Source organism: Mytilus galloprovincialis, chromosome 1 (assembly GCF_965363235.1).
Source record: "Mytilus galloprovincialis chromosome 1, xbMytGall1.hap1.1, whole genome shotgun sequence".
Taxonomy (NCBI): Eukaryota; Metazoa; Mollusca; class Bivalvia; order Mytilida; family Mytilidae; genus Mytilus; species Mytilus galloprovincialis.
Window position 1 is genome coordinate 25,630,693 of NC_134838.1, and position 5,903 is coordinate 25,636,595.

Sequence of the window (5,903 nt, forward strand, 5' to 3'; positions counted from 1 at the left end):
CATGAAATGAAGTCAGGATCAGGCCAACCCTGCCTGACAGACACTGAGACATGTACACCTTTCAATATACCATAACAATTAATCCAGTAACTCAATTAATATACATACGTTATACATTTAAGACTTCAAGTGTATTTCACTGTGACTGTTCAAACAGTAATATTTTTTTCTAAACAGTTACATGTACATGTAGTGTACCATGAAAACTAGGTGAAGTGCAATGAACAAATCAATAACAGAAACTTCATAACATTTTAAAGGAAGTATCCAGGCATTTCAGCTTCTAAAATGTATATGGTGAAGCTTAAATACAAAACGGTACGCTGTAGCCACTGCCAGATTGTAATACATATTTCTTGGCTTGCATGCATGTACTTCAACTTTTGTTGCAGGAGGGATAATAAAATTATACTTTAATGTACGTGCATGGTTTATTTGTTTCAAAAACCATGAACACTTGGCCACTAACATGACTAATCATGCTAATTAAGATTTTTATTTAATTCTAATTCAGACTTTAATAATTTAAGTACAGCAAGCAGTCATTTGACTCTAAACAATTGACACGGACTGCACGAGACCCTCATAGTTGGTTAAGATCTTTTTACACACCCTGGACATGCTGGCGGTAGTTAACAATTGCAATGCCAACATAAACTTCAGATGTGATATACATGTACTGTTTTGTTAATTTCACTGAAACTAGAAATTCACATTATCCATATTATTATTATATTAAAATGACTGATTATCCACTAATTAAAAGTATTCATGAATTCAGATATAATGCACTATTATTAGTAGTATTCACTGAAACTATGCATTTTCATTATTCCAAATTGCTATTTCAAATGAATAGTTATCCTGGGTATTCATGGAATTCAGAAATAATGTACATGTATGATTGCACTATTAATATTCACTGCAACGACGAAATTTTGTTATTCCAAATTCACAATTGATCATGATAATCCAAGGTAATTAGTCCTCCAGTAATGTGGTCCTCCTTTAATACAATTTGTAATTTTCCTATTTGTACAAGGCACAATTTTCTTCTTGTCCAATTTAATCAGAACATCACATTATCATCATGGAATAATGCTGCACGCCATATTCATAATTTCCAAAAACAATAGATAACTAGCATTAAATAATGAGTTAATCCATTGTTTCACAATTTGCAGCTATACAGCGACTCAGTGACATCTATATTTTCTATGCATCAAAGTGCACATGTACTAGCAGTTGTCATATTCTATTAAAGTGGGAATCATGGTCAAACCAATACATATTCAGTATGATTCTACAAAATAAAATATACATTTAGACTCAAGTACAGTAAATGTTTAACTAATAATAAATATATAATACTACATGTATATACATTGTGCAATAATAAGAAAGTTAATTACAATAACTGTATTTACCTAGATAAAACTAGCACTTCTCATTTGATTGACCAAAAAATTCTAGCACTAATACAATTCTATTTTCAAGTCCCTATTAACAAGAAAAATAAATCTTTTAAGGGGGTCTAAATTCTATATAGTGTTGTCTTTTTTCCTGCATTAATGATTTGTTAAGTGTGATTGTGTACTTTCATTGAAGGGTTACTGTCTCATTGAGGCTCACACCATACTTTTTTCATCAATTCTTTAAAGTCAGACATCATGGACATAGTTATTCCTCTCTAAAACACAACAGGTTATTTCTTTTGTTTATTTTAATTATGTTTATGATTTAATATGAAATATATTGATACTACAAACATGACAAAGAAAAGTTTAAGGAACGAAAAAATAAAATAAATAAATGCCCTGTTACTATATACATGTAGATGATATTGACTTTACCTTTGTCCAGTGCATATAATGAATAAACCTTTGTGATGTAAAAATATTGTTCCAAGACTTAACCATCCCAGTTAATGTTTTAAATCCTTGAGTTTAATGATTTTTACATCTTTTGTGTTACCCTGAATACTTTTTACTTATTCATTTGTTATAATTATAACAGCTTGCATTAAATAATGCTTTGCAGCTCACTTTTTTTTATTTAATTTAGTTATTTACCCAATTTTATTTTAATAAATCAATATTCAGATTACTTTTAAAATTTGTATTTTAATATCCAAAATAATATATATATCCTGCTGTTTCATATTTTTCTTAAATTATAATTTGTTTTGAAAAAGTTATCAAAATTTTGAAGAGGACAACTTTAATCATGATAATTTGTGAACATTATTATAAAATTGTATCATTTTACCAATGACATTAAATATCATCCCCCAGGGCAATAAACTATTGTGTCTTAATTTGTATATTAGCTAGATCATGTATATAAGAATTTCTGATTATTACCTATCACATATCCAGTGTTAACATCCTGATTATTACCTATTTTAATGTCACATTTGCATGGTCATATTCAGTAAATACAAATATTTTAATTGTTAATTTTGAATTTGAATTAAAAAAAATTGTTTTAGACTAAATTAGTAGATACAACACATACAATGCAGTTAACACAGTAAATTTTATGAGAACTTACTGGATAATACTATATCTATAAAAAATATTTTGAGCTTCATAAAATACTTTAAAAAAGTTTATACCATGTTAACATAAAAAAATATGCATACAGATAGATTTTTTTGTTATGTTTTCCTGACATATTGAATGTTTACATAAAATAATTATCATGATTATGTAAAAAATGCAAAAAATCTGCAGTCGTATGTGAATGCACATGATCAAAGGAGATGTGGGATATATATCAATGATGCATCAACCCAACAGTTTAATAGGCAACAATAAAGTAACCAAAACACAATTGAATGCGTGTCGAAAAATATATATGACTTATGATTAGAAGGTCCTTAATCATTGCGGAATAAATATAATGACCATTGAATGTTACTACTTGTAAGGTAGATAACATGTATGGCACAAATGAATTTTGAAAAATAATGCTAACACGGCACAATTTATATAAAAATTTCACATGAAAATATATAGTTTGGGTTCAAAGTATTAACAAATTATAGTGATTTAATATAAATTCTATGTTAAATCTAAAAAGAATAAAATTATGATGCTAGCTTTGCTCTTTTAATATGTGTTTTTTAAACAATGTAGTACATGATAAAATAATTACTAATTGAATTAGCACAATTTGTTTAATCAACTGTGTTTAAATGGCAACTGTTTATGACTCTGTGCCTTGTTTCAGGAACATTAATTTAATAATATTGTTTTATTTTGATGATTAATGCTATTTTAAACCATTTTTAAAATATTTATTCACTTTCAATGCCTGGCACATGCATGCTATTATACAAATATAGCCTTTGTATGAGGTCGATACAAGGATATATTGACCTGAAAGAAGTATATGGACTGAGGACGAAGTCCGAGGTCGATATACTTCTTTGGGTCGATATATCCTGTATTGACCTCATACAAAGTCTATATTTGTTATATTATTAATTTCCGACCATGTTTGTATCAAAATCGTCATTTAGGTTTGTTGGAACTTTATTTTATTACATTGTCTCCTTGACAATAACAACATATTAGTTGTTATTTCATTTACTTGTTTTGGACATCTTATGTATTTGAAGATTTTTTTTTCGTCAAATAATCGATCACAGATATCATTTGTTTCAAAACGTTAAACAATATCCTGAAATTCATTACATGACATCATAAAGTATATCGGTTTTTAGATATTCTAAAAATAACCGTGCAATATGCTTTTTGCTGGTCAATATGCTTTTTGCTATCCGCCGTTTTCTCTCTACCTTCAAAAATATAGTTTAACATGTGACTAACCCTAAACAAATCAAATTTGTTAAAATATACGAATTAATAATATTATCAAATATATTAATGTTTTGTTGTCCATGATTTGAGAATTATTTAAAATCTAAATGAAAATGGACACTTGCTAAATAAGTCACTATTTAATCTTAAAGTTAATAATTTTCTTAACATTCAGCATAAGCATGATAAGAAACACATTTATATGGATACGTACATGTAAAGATCGGTTGGTTGTTGGTTATAAAATGTCCAGTGACAAGTATTTCATGCAAATTTATGACCCGAGTTAGCAATACATTAACATACAATATGTACACTACATGATGTATAGGTCAGCATGGTCAGTGGCAGATCCAGAACTTTTCATAAGGGACAGGGCCCCTGACTGCCCTTAGGGGCACGGATCCAGTCATGCTTGAGTGATTCCCTATATAATCGACCAAATAATTCCCACAAAAAAGGGGAAGATATAGAGTAACCTTTTATGTATTCCACTCAGGGTGATGTATGCAAAATAATTAAGGGAATTAATGACATACACATGATAATTAGGGGGGGGGGGGACGGTGTCCTTCATGACTTTCAATGATTTATTATGAAGCACAACTTTAACATTGAAGCTTAAAGGTGGCTCAAAGCTTATATTGTCCCTGGAACATGCAACTATGCACGAGTGTGGTAATATAGAACGTCGATCCATAGTTATATATAGCCTATCGGAGTATCTCAATATAGATTCCGTAGGATCAGTGGCGGATCCAGCCATTCTAAAAAGGGGGGGTCCAACCCAGAACGAAACAGGGGAAGGGGGGGTCCAACTATATGTCCCCATTTAAATACATTGAGCGGCCAAAACAAAGGAGGTTCGAACACTTGGAACCCCCCTACCCCCCCCCCCTTTTTGGATCCGCCAATGAGAACACATTGTAAGCCGACAAATGTGCACATTTTCCCTTCAAAATTATGATTATTCGATAGACATGCTTTAAAATATTGATAATTTCTACTCACCGATTGTATTTTCCAGCTCAGATTATTGAACATGTGGTCTAACATCTGTAGTTACCTGTGTAAAAATATAGTTTGCCGACCTGAGGTCCCGGTTTTTTTGTTTTTTTTGCCGACAAAAAATTAAAGTGGATAAATCGTTTACGGTGAAGAATTGTTTTCCGTTTTTAATGAAACTTGACAGATTTTACTAATTATTTTTTTAATCATCGGAAATGTCCCTCTTGGTGTAATTCGAATTAAAACGGGTTTATTATGCTGTACAATATTGGTAACTTAGTCATAATCTTTAAATTTATTTCAGGTACACCCTTGTACATTTTTCTATTGCGCAGAATTTATCAAATATGAATTTGAATGAATCCATTATCATCTTCTCATTCTTCTGCAATAATATTAAAACTCTATTTTAAACGAAAGCTTCTGGTTTTTAAAACCAGTTATGAACAAAAATGTTATAAAACAGATATTATAAAATAAAAAGTAAGGATATCAAAAGGATTATTTAAAGTCAAACGCACATGACTGTCAAAACGGACAATGCTACGGCAATAAATGGAAAACGACAAAAGACAAACAACGATCGCAAAATAAGTGAATAAACAGCAAAACAAGTTTACAATCGCACGATAGACGATAATAGTTTAAGTAATGGACTATTTCACAACAAAATCAAATCTTGAGAGCCGGGTGAGACGTGATTTTTTTTTTACACTGATGGACTACCGTTACGCTAAACTATTTGTATTAAAACATTTACCGACTGTATCAACCTATGAAGTGTTTGTTTTAAACATTTAACGACTGTGTCAACCTTTTATAAGTTGTAATAAACATTTAATGACTGTGCCAACCTTTAGAAAGTTGTAACAAACATTTAACGACTGTCCCAACTCTAAAAACGTTGTGACAAACATTTTTTGACTGCATCAACGTCTGAAAAGTTGACACAAACAAATTTTAACTGTCCCAACTATTAAAAGGTTGGGACGGACATTATGCAACTGCTACAACTATTAGAAAGACTGTAATAAATAGATTTTGACTGTGACAACACCGTAAACCACT

General features: G+C 30.2%; 1 long non-coding RNA gene across 1 annotated transcript; it reads right to left on the reverse strand.

Annotated features, from left to right (window-relative positions):
- Window positions 1-482: 482 nt before the first annotated feature.
- On the reverse strand, window positions 483-5,274 carry LOC143070722 (uncharacterized). The gene is made up of 2 exons (XR_012976664.1): window positions 4,839-5,274; window positions 483-1,303 (listed from the first exon to the last, which is right to left on the reverse strand). It is a non-coding gene; the product is annotated as an uncharacterized LOC143070722 (long non-coding RNA).
- Between the last annotated feature and the right edge of the window lie 629 nt (window positions 5,275-5,903).